The sequence below is a fragment of the Haliotis rufescens genome, unplaced genomic scaffold (genome assembly GCF_023055435.1).
Source record: "Haliotis rufescens isolate VD_foot unplaced genomic scaffold, xgHalRufe1.0.p SCAF_9, whole genome shotgun sequence".
NCBI lineage: Eukaryota > Metazoa > Mollusca > Gastropoda > Lepetellida > Haliotidae > Haliotis > Haliotis rufescens.
Genome location: NW_025964383.1, coordinates 41,380,429 through 41,401,850, shown reverse-complemented (window position 1 = coordinate 41,401,850; position 21,422 = coordinate 41,380,429).

Below are 21,422 nucleotides of genomic sequence, written 5' to 3'. Positions count from 1 at the left end.
CTGAATACAAAACAGGTCCGACAAAAACATGTTCGATGAGGGAGGCATTTGTCCACATCGACCCAGATAAATTTATCAAGTGACATATAGCAGGTGGCTACTCATTATTTTATGACTGCGATTGCACAGTGATCGAGTCTGGACCAGCGATCCAATGACGGACAGCGTGAAAATCGACCAATGCAATTGTGATACGATGACAGGCCTCAACCAGGTCAGCGAGTCTGACCATTCGATCTAGTTGGTCCCATCTTACGACAAGCATATGTTGCTGAAGACCAATTCTAATCACCAGCTCACAGCGACCTGTAAGCAATCGATTCTGGGACAGGGAGTGTTACAATGCCGTTCAAGTCATCGGGGCACAATCACACAGGGTCAATTATTGTATCTACCCTCTCACAACAACCTGTAAACAATGGAGTCTGGGACAGGCAGTGTTACAATGCCGTTCAGGTCATCGGGGCACAATCACACAGAGTCAATTATTGTTTCTACCCTCTCACAACAACCTGTAAACAATGGAGTCTGGGACAAGGCAGTGTTACATTGCCGTTCAGGTATACGGAGCACAATCAGACATGGTCAGATACTGTACCTACCCTCTCACAACAACCTGTAAACAATGGAGTCTGGGACAGGCAGTGTTACAATGCCGTTCAGGTATACGGAGCACAATCAGACGTGGTCAGATACTGTACCTACCCTCTCACAACAACCTGTAAACAATCGAGTCTGGGACAGGCAATGTTACAATGCCGTTCAGGTATACGGAGCACAATCAGACATGGTCAGATACTGTACCTACCCTCTCACAACGCCCTGTAAACAATCGAGTCTGAGAAACGCAGTGTTAGTGCAAGATTAGTGCCAGCAAATGTGAATCGAATCATCCAGAACTCATTTCAAGTTATTTTTCTATATCATATTTCTATAATAGTCTAGTGGTACCTAATTACACAGGAAAGGAAAACTGGCACCTACCTTTCAAACCAAAATGTGAACGCGCGAAATAATACGTTCAGCTGTACAGCATGTACAAGCATGTACATCGTTGCAGTGAAACATGCGCGGTGATTATATATCGATCCCATAACCACCCACTGAAAGATGTTTGTCACCCGACGGAATGCGTCTTAATTGTCGCTTTGGGTTGACCCAGTTAGAGCTGTGACGTCATTACTTGTGAATATGAACATTGATACTGAGATGGAAATCTACACATTGCGTGCTGAAAGTGACTCTTGGGCAATGTTGGGGTACTAAGCAATATAAGGAGTTGATGATAATGATAAAGACTGGGTTTAATATCATGAAAATAAATATGTCGAGTATTGTGATTATTATTATAATGATAAAAGTGGCAATGTTTAAGAAGTTAATGATGATGATCACTGCATAAGTAGGGTTGGCAGGCTGTTTAAGCAATATTCCCGACATATATTGACTAGGACACTAGGAACAGACTTCCCACTGTGTACCCATATGGGGAATCGAACCTGGCCTAAAGCATGGCGACCTTACACTGTAACCAATTGGCTACATAACCGCCCCTGTGATAATAATACAATCGCACAGAATCATAATAACGACCATCATGTATACATCCATAAAACAAAGCAAGCACTAATTGTGTACAGACTTGTAACAGGCGACAACGGGATCTAGTGGTCAGGCTCGCTGACTTGGTTGATACATGTCATCGTGTCCCAATTGCGTAGATCGATGCTCATCATGTCAATCACTGGATTGTCTTGTCCAGATTAGTTACAGACCGCCGTCATATAGCTGGATTATTGCTGAGTGTGGCGTTAAACAACAAACAAACAAACAAAAGAAATTAAGTGTGCAACGAATGTTGAGAGCTTGGCTACTGCGGTATGATTCATGTCTGTTTTGAATGTCACATACAGTGTGTCGCAACACCGTCACATGTTTACCTAAAATCCTGGATTATAATATATGCATGATTGAAAATTACATATAGGATTACATGTATATACAAGATTGTGCCAGACTGCTCATGATAAGTACAAGATCTATCTTCTACCGACAGTGATTCATACTATGAAACTGATATGAATACGTTTACACAACAAAGACTCACAGTCCATGTTAAGATATCACATGTCCCTCTAATACAAAGGCACTCGTGAAGAGCAACCTCCTCGTGGTGAGTGCTGGGTAACGCTAATAGCTCTTCCCCCGTGTGGAACCGGGGCAGAATATTTCCACAGCCTCCCATGGCTGGTCGTATGAGGCGACTAAAATGGGCAACCTGTTTGCCGTGGGTTGCGTCCCTGTGTCGGCGGAGGACGGGAGTCTGGTAGTTGAGGGCACTGGTTCCTGGAACTGTGTTCCTTTGCCCAACACACTACTTCGACCCTTACTTTGCCTAGACGGGTGGTAAGATGGGCCCGGTCTTATCAATCGGCTGGTCATGCCAGGCCCTGTGCGTAATATTGTGTATGCACAACTGTATTTTAATGTATATTTTGGACTTGGCCGTGCATTACTTGTATGAATTCTCCAATTTGAATTGAATAAATTGCCTAGAGTCTTACGCCAGAAGGCGGTGGCTCATGGGCCAATCTGGTGATGTTGACCTCTGTATTCTGTATGTCTCCAGTTTCTTGTCATGGACTGAACCTGCCTGGCACTATATCTGGTAGATAAATATAGCTATTCAAGTCATATTTGCTGGCGTATAACATCCCTGTATCCCTGGTGTTGTAGACTGGCTTCCACTGCGCACCGTCCTTGTTGACACTCGATGGCGGGTGGGGAGCAGGTATGCTGAAACTTATACTTACAACATGTCTCTAAATCTGCACTCTGGTTCTTCAAAAACAAACAAGCGTAGGCATACAGATTCTGTCTCGTCTGAGGCACTCGTGAAGAGCAACCTCCTCGTGGTGAGTGCTGGGTAACGCTAATAGCTCTTCCCCCGTGTGGAACCGGGGTAGAATATTTCCACAGCACCCCATTGCTGGTCGTAAGAGGCGACCAAAGTGGGCAGCCCGTTTGCCGTGGGTTGCGTCCCTGTGTCGGCGGAGGACGGGAGTCTGGTAGTTGAGGGCACTGGTTCCTGGAACTGTGTTCCTTTGCCCAACACACTACTTCGACCCTTACTTCGCCTAGACGGGTGGTAAGATGGGCCCGGTCTTATCAATCGGCTGGTCATGCCAGGCCCTGTGCGTAATATTGTATATGCACTCCTGTGTTGTATTATAATGTATATTTTGGACTTGGCCAAACATACTTTGTATGAATTACCAATTTTTGATGGAATAAATTGCCTAGAGTCTTACGCCAGAAGGCGGTGGCTCATGGGCCAATCTGGTACTTTCGACCTCTGAGTTCTGTATGTCTTCAATTTCTTGCCATGGGCCGAACCAGCCTGACATTTTATTTGTTAGACAAATACAGCTATTCATGTTGTTCTTACTGGAGTATACCACCTCTGTATCCCTGATGTTTGCATGTTGGAGATCCGGTGCAGGAAAACATCGCTCTTTGTAGCACTCCATGGTGGGTGGGGAGCAGTGGTGCTGAATCATTTACTTTCACCATGGCAACCAATCACTCTGGTTCAAACCGCAACGAAAAGAAAAGACGTTTTGAAGCTGAGACTTTCTCATCTGACGCTGCTTCTGTTCAACAAAATGCAAATTGGTCACGATTTCTTGTAGTTGAATCTGGAACTGAACATCCTTTAAAAATGAATCCCTTTGCAATTTGCAAAGCCATTGAAGGTATTTGCGGAGAGGTAAAAAATGTTTCACGGCTCCGGGGCGGCTCGCTTTTGGTGGAGTGTGCACGGAGACAGCAAGCTATCAATCTTTTGAATTGTACAATGTTTGCAAACACTGCAGTAGCTGTCTCTGAGCACAGAACGCTAAATTCAAGTCGAGGTATCATCCGTGACAGAGCCCGTTGTCTGGCTGAGATGTCAGAGGACGAAATCCTTCTTGAATTAAAGGAACAACATGTCACGTCAGTGAAACGTTTCTCCAGAAAAGATGGTGAGACCTTCGTTCCTACAAACACTTATTTGTTTACCTTCTCCCTTTCAACCATACCCCAGTCAATAAAGGCAGGCTATTTCAACATCGGAGTGGAGGTGTATGTCCCCAATCCACTCCGATGTTATAAATGTCAGAAGTTTGGACATGGGTCCAAGACATGCAATCGATCGTCTGTTTGTTGCCGCTGTGGTAGCAATCACGACGGTTCTGATTGTACAGCTGAACTGAAATGTGTTAATTGTAATGGCCGACATGTTGCATCTTCCAAATCCTGTCCACTGTGGAAACTTGAAAAGGATATTTTGACTGTCAAATGTCAAAATAATTTGCCTTATCTAGATGCTAAAAAACTTGTTGCCAGCCGGTCTCCTCCATCAACACAAACCTATGCTGCAGCTGTCTCTCGCCCTTCCACAACTAGATCCATAGAATGTCAAACAGATTTGACATGGACAAATTCTGAACATCCAATGCCTATTACGACAACATCTGAAAGCCAGACACCTCAGTTAGCTAATACAGCATGTGCCCCTTCTCCACCATCTAAGATTATGAGTGAAACTTTGACTCAATCTTTAGCAGCTCCAGAAATGTCAGCTACTGTACAAACATCAGCTGACCCGTCAAGAAAACAAAAGAAAAAACAAAACAGGAAAATTACAACAAAGATCCCGACTCCTACTGAAACATCTGTAGATGTTCACAACTTCTTTGATCCTTTAGAGATGGATGTTACTCCATCCTCACATCACAACAACAGTTGTGACTCCTCTTCACATTCACGTGAGCGATCTCCTGTGGAACCGCCATGAATCATTTAAATGTACTTCAATGGAATTGCAGAGGGCTTAGGCACAATTTTAACGAACTACAGTTATTAACAACTGATTTTATTCCATCGGCAATTTGTTTACAAGAGACGTACTTAAAAAATACTGATAAATTTGATTTAAGGAAGTATAGTTCCTATCATTCTTTTTCTCCTCCGGGAGATAAAGCTACTGGAGGTACTTCTATGTTGGTGCGGCAGGGCGTTGTTCACAGTCCTGTTCCGCTTGACACGAATTTGCAAGCAGTTGCAGTTAGACTTACACTGCATATTGCCTTCACACTTTGCTCCTTATACATTCCTCCATCTTCAAATCTTCAGCGTAATGATCTACAAAAACTATACGACCAGCTCCCAAAGCCCTGTGTCATCATGGGTGATCTAAATGGGCATAATCCTTTATGGGGAAGTTCAACCATTAATCAAAAGGGTAAAGTCATCGAGGATTTTGTTTCTGATAATGACCTCTGCATCTTTAACGATGACTCGGACACCTACTTACACCCTGCAACTGGTACGTATTCATCATTAGATCTGTCTTTGACGGATTCAGTTTTGTTGAATGAATTCTCATGGTCCGTCCATGATGACCTATGTGGGAGTGACCATTTCCCCACGGTGCTTAAACCAATTAATCCCGCTGATGATCCACCTTCACCTCGATGGAATTTTGTGAAGGCTGATTGGCTTTTATTTCAATCTTTATGCAAAGATAAATTACTACCTACGTCTTTTCAGAATGTTACTGACCCGATTCAGTTGTTCTCAGATCTACTGAATGAAATTGCTGATGAATCAATACCTAAGTCCTCGATCAACCCACGTGTTCGTAAACCGTGGTTTGATGACACTTGCAAACAAGCTAGGAAATGTCGTAAGAAGGCGGAGAAGTACTTCCGTAAACATCCCACTGTCCATAATTTAAATATTGTAAAAATTTCAAATGCCAAGGCAAGACGTCTATTTAAGCAAAATAAACGTCAATCCTGGCGGAATTATGTCTCCAAAATTAACTCTCGTACCCCTATGTCCAAGGTATGGAACATGATTAAAAAGATCAAAGGCAAGGGATCAAATTCTACAGTTAACCATCTGAAGGATGGCGATACTCTGTTAACTGATAAATCTGCCATTGCCAATAGCATTGGTGAAACTTTATCTCATCATTCTTCTTCATCTAATTACGCTCCTGAATTTCAAAAATATCAGCTTCAACAGGAAAAGAAAAAACTAAATTTTACATCTGATAATGGTGAAGATTATAATGAGGTATTTTCACTACATGAGCTATATACTGCCTTAGGGCAAGCTCATGATACAGCAGCAGGCGCTGATAATATTCATTATCAGCTGCTGAAACACTTGCCCGAATCATGCCTTGAAACTATGTTAAATATATTCGATGATATTTGGACATCTGGGACGTTTCCACCTTCATGGCATAAAGCCATTGTTATCCCCATTCCCAAACCTGGGCGGGATCATTCTGATCCATCAAATTACAGACCTATCTCACTAACTAGCTGTGTTTGTAAAACGATGGAACGCATGGTAAATAATCGATTAGTGTGGTACTTGGAAACAAATAATCTTCTTACCAATATACAGTGTGGTTTCCGGAAGAACAGAAGTACTATCGATCATTTAGTGCGTTTAGAATCGTTCATTAAAAATTCCATTGTAAATAGACAACATGCTGTATCGATCTTTTTCGATTTAGAAAAAGCTTACGATACAACATGGAAACATGGTATTTTAAAAGATCTTCATGATTTTGGATTAAGAGGCCGTCTGCCTCATTTTATATCACAGTTTTTAACAGACAGGCAATTTCAAGTCCGCGTGGGTTCTACCCTGTCTGATCATTATAATCAGGATCAGGGTGTCCCACAAGGCAGTATTTTGTCTGTCACTTTATTCAGTATAAAAATTAACAGTTTGTCAAAAGTTTTAAATGATTCAGTTGATGGATCACTTTTTGTGGATGATTTTAATCTATCTTGTCGGGGTAAAAATATGCACACCATTGAAAGGCAATTACAATTATGTCTTAATAAAATTAACAAGTGGTGTCTAGAAAACGGGTTTAAATTTTCCAAATCAAAAACTAATTGCATACATTTCTGCCGAAAATATAAACCGCATAAGGACCCTGAACTATTTCTGAATGGCACTCCTATCAAAGTTGTTAAGGAAGCCAAGTTCTTGGGACTTATTTTTGATCATCACTTAACTTTTCTCCCGCATATTAAATACCTCAAAGCTAAATGCCTGAAGGCACTCGATCTATTAAAAGTTGTTTCTAATTCAAAGTGGGGAGGGGATCAAACAACCCTCTTACACTTGTACAGGTCACTAATTCGTTCCAAACTTGATTATGGCTCCATCGTCTATGGTGGAGCCTGCAAAAGTAATTTACAAAAACTAGATACGATACATCATCAGGGTCTGAGGCTTTGTCTTGGAGCCTTCAGAACGTCTCCCATTCACAGTCTCTATATAGAAGCAGATGAGCCTTCTCTTAAACAACGCCGTCTAAAATTATCTTTACAATACATCACTAAATTATATTCTAATCAGTCCAATCCAGCTTTTGAATGCATATTCCATCCTCTCTACGAGGATCTTTACAATAAGAAATCAACACTTACTCCACCACTCGGAATCAGAATAAAATCTGCAATATCAGCTTCTAATATTCAACTCCAAGATATAGCTCCTACTAAACTTTTCTCATCTCCTCCTTGGCAAATGGTAAAACCAGAGGTAGATCTTACATTAACAAAACTAAAGAAATCAGACACTAACGAATTAATTTACCAACAAGAATACAGTCAATTAAGAAACACATACGACACTTATAAATCTATATTTACAGATGGATCCAAGGATGGTGGCGCAGTTGCTAGTGCCACCGTCATTGGATCCAGAACAATATCTTCACGTTTACCTGATAACAGTTCCATATTCACTGCAGAAGCAAACGCCATTTTTACAGCACTAAAATATATCTATAATCAAGCTAAACATAAACAATTCATACTGTTTTCAGATTCTCTTTCATGCCTTCAGGCGATTAAAAATATGTCATCAAAACATCCACTTTTAATCGACATTCTCGAATTATTTAATGATCTTGCTACTGGCCAATATGACATCGTCTTTTGTTGGTTACCTAGCCACGTTGGAATTATTGGTAACACAATGGCCGATGCTGCTGCTAAAGCAGCCCTCAACAAATCTGTGACACCACTTCTGATCCCATACACTGATTTTCAACCCATGATTCGATCTTACATCAGAGATCTTATGCAACAGAAGTGGGACACCCAAGTAGGTATCAATAAATTACATGCAATTAAACCACATATCGGTTACACCTACTTGGGCTGTCAGTCCAGATTTGAAGAGGTCATTATGCGACGATGTCGTATTGGCCATTCAAGATATACACATGAGTATCTTTTAAATGGTGAGGATCCTCCGTTTTGCATCCCTTGTGATGAAAGAATCACGGTCAAGCATGTCCTGCTTGACTGTATTGATTTTTCCATCACAAGGGATAAATATTTCAGTGTCAAAACAGTTAAGGACCTTTTTAATGATGTTAATTCTCATTTAATATTAAGTTTTTTAAAAGAAATAGAACTTGTCCATAAATTTTGATGTGCTTAATGTATTATTTTATAAATTGGTAGTGCTAATAAATAACTTAGATTGTGAGTGCCTGTACCCTCGAGGGGGGTTGAAGTAGCGTAAAATTATTGTCCCCCAAAGAGGGTATGTAAGTCCCAAACCATTCGTAGTATTTGTATGCGTACCAGACTTTTAAATCGAAGTATATTTGTTAGTTTTATTCAATGACTAAACTTGCATATAATCGCCAGCGACTGAAGGGATGGTGTAAATCCTGCCGGGGTCCATGCAGGAAGCAAAGGTACTGTAAGTCCCCATGGTCCCTGGTGTGGTGATCTCCCTTTAGTTACTGACGATCTCTAGCCCATTTTTATATTGTTTTGTTCCTTACTACTTAATTCTTTTAAATGTTCCGCAACTAGTTTTAAAATCTTATCTGTGATATTCTAGTTCTCATACTGTCCTTCGTTGACAGATTTTTATAAAGTTTAAATATATGTATCTTTCATGTCTAATTTCTCGTCACGATATGGCTGAAATATTGCCGATGTGACGTAAAGCATTACCTCACTCACTCACTCACTGTCTCGTCTGATGAAGATGTCTCTCCTCAAGTGGCCGATTCTTGGCCTAGGTTCATCGTCATTTCATCCGCTGATGGCTCTCCTTTAAAGCTCAATCCTTTTGTCATCTCCAAGGGAATCCAAAGTACCTGTGGGGAAGTCAAGAATGTCACACGTCTTCGTTCTGGCTCCATCCTTGTTGAATGTGCTCGGAGACAACAATCCGTTAATCTGCTGGGTCTCCAGCAGTTTGTTAACACAAAGGTTGTTGTCTCAGTGCACAAGACACTGAATTCTTGCAGAGGTATTGTGAGAGATCGCGCTCGCTGTCTGTCTGACATGGCAGAAGAGGACATAGCAACTGAGTTACAAAACCAAGGCGTCACTGCAGTTAAACGATTTACCAGAAAGACACAGGATGGTAAGATTGTCACCACACAAACTTATCTTTTCACTTTTGCAATGTCAACTCTTCCTAAATCAATTAAAGCTGGTTACTTTAACATCGGAGTGGAGGTTTATGTCCCAAATCCACTCCGATGTTATAAGTGTCAAAAGTTCGGCCACGGAGCTAAATTTTGCACTGCTAAGACAAGATGCTTCCGTTGCAGTGGAACTCATGAGAGTTCAGACTGCACAAGTGACATCAAATGTGCAAACTGCGACGGAAAGCACTTGTCCTCGTCTAAATCCTGTCCTATATTTGAACATGAAGCCAAAGTATTAAAAATCAAAGTCACAAACAACCTTTCTTACACTGAGGCCAAAAAGTTACTTCCATTGCAAACCCCGTCAACCATGACGTATTCAGCTGCTGTGTCCTCTCCAACTCAAGTAGTGAAAGTATCGACAATCTCTACACAAACCGATATCTCTTGGGTTCAGGATGAACAGATTACCATTGATGAAACCATGACATCTCCCATAGTTCCGTCAAGAGTAACATCTGCTTCCCAAACAGAGACCTTGCTTGCGACGCCTAAAAATACTGAACTGATAGAACCTGAAACATCCACTAAAATGCAAACAGTTTCAGGTGAAGCCCACTTGTCAAAGCAGACTAAAAAGCAATTGAAGAAGAAAGGCAGGGCACTCCAGCACTTGGAGGCGCCTTCTCCTATAACTACACCTTTAGAGGTTCATAATCCTTTTGAGCCTCTGGAGATGGAGGTTAGTCCCTCAGTCCCAGTCCATGGGAATGGACCTCCCTCCCGCTCACGATCTCCAGTTGAGCCACCATGAGTAGCTCTTCTCACATTATACAATGGAATTGCAGAGGACTTAGGCACAATTTTAACGAACTGCAATTATTAACAACGGATATTTTTCCGTCAGCAATTTCTTTACAAGAGACGTACCTTAAAAAAACCGATAAATTTGATTTACGGCAGTACAGTTCGTATCATTCCTTCCCTCCCCCGGGAGATAAAGCTACTGGAGGAGCTTCTATTTTGGTGCGGCGGGGCGTTGTTCACAGTCCTGTTCCGCTTGACACGAATTTGCAAGCAGTTGCAGTTAGACTTACACTGCATATTGCCTTCACACTTTGCTCCTTATACATTCCTCCATCTTCAAATCTTCAGCGTAATGATCTACAAAAACTGTACGACAGGCTCCCAAAGCCCTGTCTCATCATGGGTGATCTAAATGGGCATAATCCTTTATGGGGAAGTTCTATCATTAATCAAAAGGGAAAAGTGATCGAGGATTTTGTTTCTGATAATGACCTTTGCATCTTTAATGATGACTCCGACACTTACTTACACCCTGCAACTGGTACGTATTCATCATTAGATCTGTCTTTGACGGATTCCGTTTTGTTGAATGAATTCTCATGGTCCGTCCACGATGACCTATGTGGGAGTGACCATTTCCCCACGGTGCTTAAACCCATTAATCCCGCTGATGATCCACCTTCACCTCGATGGAATTTTGTGAAGGCTGATTGGCTTTTATTTCAATCTTTATGCAAAGATAAATTACTACCTACGTCTTTTCAAAATGTTACTGACCCGATTCAGTTGTTCTCAGATCTACTGAATGAAATTGCTGATGAATCAATACCTAAGTCCTCTATCAACCCACGTGTTCGTAAACCGTGGTTTGATGACACTTGCAAACAAGCTAGGAAATGTCGTAAGAAGGCGGAGAAGTACTTCCGTAAACATCCCACTGTCCATAATTTAAATATTGTAAAAATTTCAAATGCCAAGGCAAGACGTCTATTTAAGCAAAATAAACGTCAATCCTGGCGGACTTATGTCTCCAAAATTAACTCTCGTACCCCTATGTCCAAGGTATGGAATATGATTAAAAAGATCAAAGGCAAGGGATCAAATTCTACAGTTAACCATCTGAAGGATGGCGATACTTTGTTAACTGATAAATCTGCCATTGCCAATAGCATTGGTGAAACTTTATCTCATCATTCTTCTTCATCTAATTACGCTCCTGAATTTCAAAAATATCAGCTTCAACAGGAAAAGAAAAAACTAAATTTTACATCTGATAATGGTGAAGATTACAATGAGGTATTTTCACTACATGAGCTATATACTGCCTTAGGGCAAGCTCATGATACAGCAGCAGGCGCTGATAATATTCATTATCAGCTGCTGAAACACTTGCCCAAATCATGCCTTGAAACTATGTTAAATATATTCGATGATATTTGGACATCTGGGATGTTTCCAACTTCATGGCATAAAGCCATTGTTATCCCCATTCCCAAACCTGGGCGGGATCATTCTGATCCATCAAATTACCGACCTATCTCTTTAACTAGCTGTGTTTGTAAAACGATGGAACGCATGGTAAATAATCGATTTGTGTGGTACTTGGAAACAAATAATCTTCTTTCCAATATACAATGTGGTTTCCGGAAAAATAGAAGTACTATCGATCATTTAGTGCGTTTAGAATCGTTCATTAAAAATTCCATTGTAAATAGACAACATGCTGTATCGATCTTTTTCGATTTAGAAAAAGCTTACGATACAACATGGAAACATGGTATTTTAAAAGATCTTCATGATTTTGGATTAAGAGGCCGTCTGCCTCATTTTATATCCCAGTTTTTAACAGACAGGCAATTTCAAGTCCGAGTGGGTACAACCCTGTCTGATCATTATAATCAGGATCAGGGTGTCCCACAAGGCAGTATTTTGTCTGTCACTTTATTCAGTATAAAAATTAACAGTTTGTCCAAAGTTTTAAATGATTCAGTTGATGGATCACTTTTTGTGGATGATTTTAATCTATCTTGTCGGGGTAAAAATATGCACACAATTGAAAGGCAATTACAATTATGTCTTAATAAAATTAACAAGTGGTGTCTAGAAAACGGGTTTAAATTTTCCAAATCAAAAACTAATTGCATACATTTCTGCCGAAAATATAAACCGCATAAGGACCCTGAACTATTTCTGAATGGCACTCCTATCAAAGTTGTTAAGGAAGCCAAGTTCTTGGGACTTATTTTTGATCATCACTTAACTTTTCTCCCGCATATTAAATACCTCAAAGCTAAATGCCTGAAGGCACTCGATCTATTAAAAGTTGTTTCTAATTCAAAGTGGGGAGGGGATCAAACAACCCTCTTACACTTATGATGGAGCCTGCAAAAGTAATTTACAAAAACTAGATACGATACATCATCAGGGTCTGAGGCTTTGTCTTGGAGCCTTCAGAACGTCTCCCATTCACAGTCTCTATATAGAAGCAGATGAGCCTTCTCTTAAACAACGCCGACTAAAATTATCTCTACAATACATCACTAAATTATATTCTAATCCGTCAAATCCAGCTTTTGAATGTATATTCCATCCTCTCTACGAAGATCTTTACAATAAGAAATCGGCACTCCATCCACCACTCGGAATTAGAATAAAATCTGCAATATCAGCTTCAAATATTAAACTCCAAGATATAGCTCCTACTCAACTTTTCTCCTCTCCTCCTTGGCAAATGGTAAAGCCAGAGGTAGACCTGACATTAACCAAACTTAAGAAATCAGATACTAACCAATTAATATACCAACAAGAATACCACCAACTTAGAAACAATTATGACACTTATAAATCTATATTTACCGATGGATCCAAGGATGGTGGCACAGTTGCTAGTGCCACTGTCATTGGATCCAGAACAATCTCTTCCCGTTTACCTGATAACAGTTCCATATTCACTGCAGAAGCAAACGCCATTTTTACAGCACTTAAATATATCAGTAATCAATCTAAACATAAACAATTCATACTGTTTTCAGATTCTCTTTCATGTCTTCAGGCAATTAAAAATATGTCTTCAAAACATCCACTTTTAATCCAAATTCTTGAGTTATTTAATGATCTTGCTACTGGCCAATATGACATCGTCTTTTGTTGGTTACCAAGCCATGTTGGTATCAAAGGTAACACAATGGCCGATGCTGCTGCAAAAGCAGCCCTCAACAAATCTGTGACACCACTTCTGAACCCATACACTGATTTTAAACCCTTGATTCGATCTTACATCAGAGATCTTATGCAACAGAAGTGGGACGCCCAAGTAGGTATCAATAAATTACATGAAATTAAACCAAATATCGGTTACACCTACTTGGGCTGTCAGTCCAGATTTGAAGAGGTCATTATGCGACGATGTCGTATTGGCCACAGCAGATATACGCACGAATATTTATTACAAGGTGAGGATCCTCCGTTTTGTATCCCTTGTGATGAAAGAATCACGGTCAAGCATGTCCTGCTTGACTGTGTTGATTTTTCCATCGCAAGGGATAAATATTTCAATGTAAAAACAATTAAGGACTTTTTTAATGATGTTAATTCTCGTTTAATATTATGTTTTTTAAAGGAAATAGAGCTTTTTCATAAATTTTGATGTGTTCAATGTATTGTTTTACAAATTGGTAGTGCGAAATTCATAACTTAGATTGTTAGTGGCTGTACCCTTGAGGGGGGTTGAAGTAGCGTAAAATTATTGTCCCCCTAAGAGGGTATGTAAGTCCCAAATCATTCGAAGTATTTTTCTGCACACTAGGCTTTTAAACGTAGTATCTTCGTTATTTTAATCTAAGGCTTAACTGGTACACTGTCGCCAGTGACTGAAGGGATGATATAAATCCTGCCGGGGTCCATGCAGGAAGCAAAAGTACTGTAAGTCCCCATGGTCCCCAGTATGGTGATCTCCCTTCAGTTGCTGACGATTTCTAGCCCATTTTTAAATTGTGGTGTTCATTAATGCTTACTGCCTTTTAATATTCTCAACTAGTTTTAAATCAAGTCTGTGATATTCTAGTTATTCTACTGTCCTTCGTTGACAGCTTTTTATTCAGTTTAAATATATGTATCATAAATGTATCATAAATGTACTTTCTCGTCACGATATGGCTGAAATATTGCCCATGTGACGTTAAATAATAACTCACTCACTCACTCCATATTCACTGCAGAAGCAAACGCCATTTTTACAGCACTTAAATATATCAGTAATCAATCTAAACATAAACAATTCATACTGTTTTCAGATTCTCTTTCATGTCTTCAGGCAATTAAAAATATGTCTTCAAAACATCCACTTTTAATCCAAATTCTTGAGTTATTTAATGATCTTGCTACTGGCCAATATGACATCGTCTTTTGTTGGTTACCAAGCCATGTTGGTATTAAAGGTAACACAATGGCCGATGCTGCTGCAAAAGCAGCCCTCAACAAATCTGTGACACCACTTCTGATCCCATACACTGATTTTAAACCCATGATTCGATCTTACATCCGAGATCTTATGCAACAGAAGTGGGACGCCCAAGTAGGTATCAATAAATTACATGAAATTAAACCAAATATCGGTTACACCTACTTGGGCTGTCAGTCAAGATTTGAAGAGGTCATTATGCGACGATGTCGTATTGGCCACAGCAGATATACGCACGAATATTTATTACAAGGTGAGGATCCTCCGTTTTGTATCCCTTGTGATGAAAGAATCACGGCCAAGCATGTCCTGCTTGACTGTGTTGATTTTTCCATCACAAGGGATAAATATTTCAATGTAAAAACAATTAAGGACCTTTTTAATGATGTTAATTCTCGTTTAATATTATGTTTTTTAAAGGAAATAGAGCTTTTTCATAAATTTTGATGTGTTCAATGTATTGTTTTACAAATTGGTAGTGCGAAATTCATAACTTAGATTGTTAGTGGCTGTACCCTTGAGGGGGGTTGAAGTAGCGTAAAATTATTGTCCCCCTAAGAGGGTATGTAAGTCCCAAATCATTCGAAGTATTTTTCTGCACACTAGGCTTTTAAACGTAGTATCTTCGTTATTTTAATCTAAGGCTTAACTGGTACACTGTCGCCAGTGACTGAAGGGATGATATAAATCCTGCCGGGGTCCATGCAGGAAGCAAAAGTACTGTAAGTCCCCATGGTCCCCAGTATGGTGATCTCCCTTCAGTTGCTGACGATTTCTAGCCCATTTTTAAATTGTGATGTTCATTAATGCTTACTGCCTTTTAATATTCTCAACTAGTTTTAAATCAAGTCTGTGATATTCTAGTTATTCTACTGTCCTTCGTTGACAGCTTTTTATTCAGTTTAAATATATGTATCATAAATGTATCATAAATGTACTTTCTCGTCACGATATGGCTGAAATATTGCCCATGTGACGTTAAATAATAACTCACTCACTCACTCTAATACAAAGTGTGACGCGTACACCACTAATCTTCACAAGGAGGTCAAACATGCGTTCTATATACCACCTAAATGTACCACGGTACAAGGTGAGGTGAGGTGAAATGGGGTTTAACGTCGCGTCCAAGATTAGTGCACTTATATAGCGACGTGAATGCACGTGTATGTGTGTGTAGCTGCTTGTACTAGTCCGGACTGATGCCGATTTATAGTGCTAGCACACTGAGATACCATGCCGCTGTTTAACATGAATACTCCACTAAGACACAGTAAACTGACTCCGAGCCGACCAATCCTTGTTTTAACCCCTTAATGCCGAGCGCCAGACAGGGTAACAACAAGTACATCATTTAACGTCTTATGGGATGACGCGGCTGGGGATCGAACCCCGGACCTTCCGCTCTCCGGGCGGACACTCTACCATTAGACGGCGGATGCGGTCTACCACGGTACAACACGTGTACCAGCATACAAAATACCTATATATGATACATATGTTCCAAGATACAAGACACATCTACTACAACACAATATACCTGTTCCATGGTACAGCACACCTGTTGTACAATGCAACATATATGTACATGTATTACAATACGGCACACGTGCACTACAACACAACGCACGTGCACTACACTCCTTGGGTGCTGCATGTCATCGTAACCCAAGTGCTTAGATCGATGCTCATGATGTCAGACACTGAATTGTCTGGTCCAGACAAGATTATTTACAGATCGACGTCATGTAGCCGACTATTGTGAAAGCAGCGTTAAACAACAAACAAATAATACCATGTTACAACACACCTGTTCCATTATACAATACACCTGTACCATGTGACAAGATACCTGTATTTCGGTACAAGAGAGTAAACAACGGTACAACCGACATGAAACGCAGAACAACATGGCCCAGTTGCACAAAGCGATCTTAGTGCTGCGACTGTCGTAGGCCCGTGTCAAAGTATTGGAGTTACGATCACCTTAGCGCTAACATACTTTTATGAATCGGGCCAGGTCAGTAACTGCTCTAAAGGAAGGCGAGAGCCTGAATACAAAACAGGTCCGACACATGTTGGATAAGGGAGGCATTTGTCCACATCGACCTATGTTCCTAGATAAATTTGTCAAGTGGCTACTCCAATATATGCACCTATGTAGATAAGGGGCACACATTAATTTCCTCGCTCTTAATACATGTAATCAACAGGTTAATTGTTTGTTTGTTGTTTAACCCCGCTCAACTCAACCCCATTCATCTTTACAAACACATAAGATATATATCTGATTGTACGGTCGTGACATGAAGAGCTGCATCACATTAATAGGGTTTCTTTATTTGGATACACCATTCGTTAATATGTTCATCTGTTGACTTCGGTGTATTAATATAAAAGGCAATTCAACGATTCCGAGAACGAAACATGTTTCCGACGTAAATTGTAAGAATTTGAAGTTTAATGTTCAGTCAAATATAGTCGCCAGTTAGCATATTAAAAAAAGACTTGTGTAGATACTTCCTAGAAATGTGAAAACGCATACAATTTGAGTTATTCATCATCAATTTAAAGTGTTATGGTGTAAACTGATCAACGAGTACACGAACAACAGACATTGAACTTGATTAGTGCGCTGAGGTTTTAATGAAGATGCTCTCAGATTTCTACTTGTAGGAGTAGATAAAAATTGTGTATGGTGTTATTAAGGGTAGGCACTCGTGAAGAGCAACCTCCTCGTGGTGAGTGCTGGGTAGCGCTAATAGCTCTTCTCCCGTGTGATACCGGGGTAGAATATTTCCACAGCACCCCATTGCTGGTCGTAAGAGGCGACCGAAGTGGGCAGCCCGTTTGCCGTGGGTTGCGTCCCTGTGTCGGCGGAGGACGGGAGTCTGGTAGTTGAGGGCACTGGTTCCTAGAACTGTGTTCCCCTGCCCAACACACTACTTCGACCCTTACTTCGCCTAGACGGGTGGTAAGATGGGCCCGGTCTTATCAATCGGCTGGCCATGCCAGGCCCTGTGCGTAATATTGTATATGCACACCTGTGTTGTATTTTAATGTATATTTTGGTCTTGGCCGTGCATAACTTGTGTAAATACTCAATTTTTGATTGAATACATTGCCTAGAGTCTTACGCCAGAAGGCGGTAGCTCATGGGCCAATCTGGTGATGTTGACCTCTGTATTCTGTATGTCTCCAGTTTCTTGTCATGGATTGAACCTGCCTGGCACTACATCTGGCTCAAAATCTTCTGTTCATCATCTTAAGGATGGTGATCAGTTATTAACTAATAAAAGTGAAATTGCAAATAAGCTTTGAGAAACGTTAGCAAAACATTCTTCAACATCTAATTATGTTCCGGAGTTTTAAAAAATTAAGAAACAACAGGAAAAGATAAAAGTAAATTTCACTTCTGATAATGGTGAAGACTATAATGAAGTCTTCTCATTACATGAGCTACATACCGCCCTTGGGCAAGCTCATGATACTGCTGCAGGGGATGATAATATCCACTACCAGCTTTTACCAGCCAGTTGCATGAGTAAAACCACGGAACGAATAGTGAATAATAGATTAATTTGGTATCTGGAAACCAATAATCTAATTACAAATATCCGATGTGGTTTCCGGAAAAATCGAAGTGCCCTCGACCATTTAGAATCCTTTGTGAAAAATGCTATTGTAAATAAACAACACGTAGAATCAATTTTCTTTGATCTTGAGAAAGCATACGATACTACTTGGAAACATGGCATTTTAAAGGATTTACATGATTTTGGTTTGAGAGGTCGTTTACCTCATTTTATATCCCAGTTTTTAACAGACAGACAATTTCAAGTCCGAGTGGGTACCACCCTGTCTGACCATTGTAATCAGGATCAGGGTGTCCCACAAGGCAGTATTTTGTCTGTTACCTTGTTTAGTAATAAAATTTATAGTCTGTCCAAGGTTTTAAGTGATTCAGTTGATGGTTCACTGTTCATGGATGATTTAAATGTATCTTGTTGTGGTTAAAATATGCATACCATAGAGAGGCAGTTACAAATCTGTCTCAGTAAAATTCATAAGTGGTCTCTCGAAAACGGGTTCAAATTTTCTAAATCCAAAACCAACTGTATACACTTCTGCAGAAAATATAAGCCGCATAAGGACCCTGAAATATTTTTGAATGGCACCCCTATCATAGTTGTAAAAGAGGCCAAATTCTTGGGACTCATCTTTGATAGCCTTTTAACTTTCTTACCACACATTAAATCTCTTAAAGCTAAATGCCTGAAAGCACTCAATTTGTTGACAGTTGTATCAAATTCAAAGTGGGGTGGGGATCAGACAACCCTCCTACACTTATACAGGTCACTGATCCGTTCAAAACTTGATTATGGCTCCATCGCCTATGGTGGAGCCTGTAAAAGTAATTTAAAAAAACTTGATACTATCCATCACCCAGGACTGAGGCTTTGCCTAGGAGCCTTTCGCACTTCTCCTATTCCGAGTCTGTCTGTTGAAGCGGATGAGCCTTCTCTTAAACAACGCCGACTGAAACTGTCTTTACGGTACATCACTAAATTATATTCTAATCAGTCAAATCCAGCTTTTAATTGCATATTTAATCCTCTTTACGAAGATATTTACAATAAGAAAACATCTCTTGTTCCACCCCTAGGAATAAGAATTAAATCAATTGTTTCTGCTGCGAACATTAACTTTCAGATCCGGATATAGCCCCCACACAACTTTTTTCATCGCCTCCTTGGCAAATTGTAAGGCCAAATGTAGACCTCAAATTAACTAGACTTGAGAAATCTGATACAAATCCTCTTATTTATAAACAAGAATACAATCAATTAAGACACACTTATGACACTTATAAATCTATATTTACAGATGGATCCAAGGATGGTGGCGCCGTTGCTAGTGCCACCATCATTGGATCCAGAACAGTATCTTCACGATTACCCGATAATAGTTCCATATTCACAGCAGAAGCGCACGCAATTTTAACAGCACTAAAATATATCAAGAAGAAATCCAAATATAAAGACTTCATTATTTTTTCAGATTCACTTTCGTGCCTTCAGGCTATTAAAAATATGTCATGTAAACATCCATATTTAATTGAAATTCTTGAGTTATTTTATTATCTTGCGACTGGCAAACATGACATCGTCTTTTTTGGTTACCAAGCCATGTTGGTATCACTGGTAACACAATGGCTGATGCTGCTGCAAGAGCAGCACTCGACAAATCTGTGACACCACTTCTTTTACCATACAGTGATTATAAACCTATAATTAGATCTTACATCCGTGATCTGATGCAAAAGAAGTGGGACACCCAAGTAGGTATCAATAAATTACATGAAATAAAACCAAATACTGGTTACACCAACTTGGGCTGTCAGTCCAGATTTGAAGAGGTTGTATTAAGACGATGTCGTATTGGTCACTCACGTTATACTCATGAATATTTACTTAAAGGTGAAGATCCTCCATTCTGTATCCGTTGTGATGAAAGAATCACGGTCAAGCATGTCCTGCCTGACTGTATTGATTTTTCCATCACAAGGGATCAATATTTCAAAGTATCATGTATCAAGGATCTTTTTTATCAGGTAAGTAGTCATTTAATTATTGTTTTTTAAAGGAAATCGAATTACTACATAAATTTTGATTGCTATATTTTGCACATAAAAAAATGACTTTTATAATTGGTTGAATTATTCAATAACTGAGATTGTTAGTGGCTATATCCTCGAAGGGGGTTAAGGTAGTGTAAAATTATTGTCCCCCTGAGGGGGTATGTACGACCACGTCTTTCAAAGTATGTATATTTCTGCTCGTTTTTAGCCGTAGTATATATGTTCATTTATTCTGGCTAGATTTGTCATTAATCGCCAACAGCGGAAGGGATGATGTAAATCCGGCTGGGGTCCATGCAGGTAGCAAAAGTACTGTAAGTCCCCATGGACCCTAGCATGGTGATCTACCTTCAGCTACTGGCGATCTATAGCCCTTTTTTTATATTGTACCGTTATATATAGTGATATCTTTTATAGTTGTATGCTAGTTTTAAATATTAATCTGTGATATTCTAGTAATTTTACTGTCAATCGATGACATGTTTTAATTTAGTTTAAACATATGTATTAATAAATGAAATTTCTCGTCACGATATGGCTGAAATATTGCCGATGTGACGTAAAGCTTTAACTCACTCACTCACTATTAAGGGTAACTTATATCATGTTGTCTTTGTGACAGTTATAATTGCACCAAAGCTAACATTCCTTCTCAAAATGCTCGGCAGGATACAGGCAGTAGCATAATCGAAATCACTTATGCCTGGACACAATTAATTTATTAGACACAAACAAAAACCGTTATACTCGATTAAGTTTTCGATCTGAACGGATTACTAGATATGGTGCAAATACTGGTTTCTGGTTTTCAAAAGTTGTTTGATCGCAATTCCGCGAACACCTCGTATCATCACTATTCGATATATAGTGATTCATAAACTCGTACTTATGATACATACGGAATATAATTGTGGACTGATTTTTCTTTAGATTTTGGAACGGGTTTTGTTGCTTTTATTTCCAGATCAATCCAGCATGCTAGGATACAACTTAAAGAGTGGTCAACGAGGCATTGGAAGAAACTCTCAACC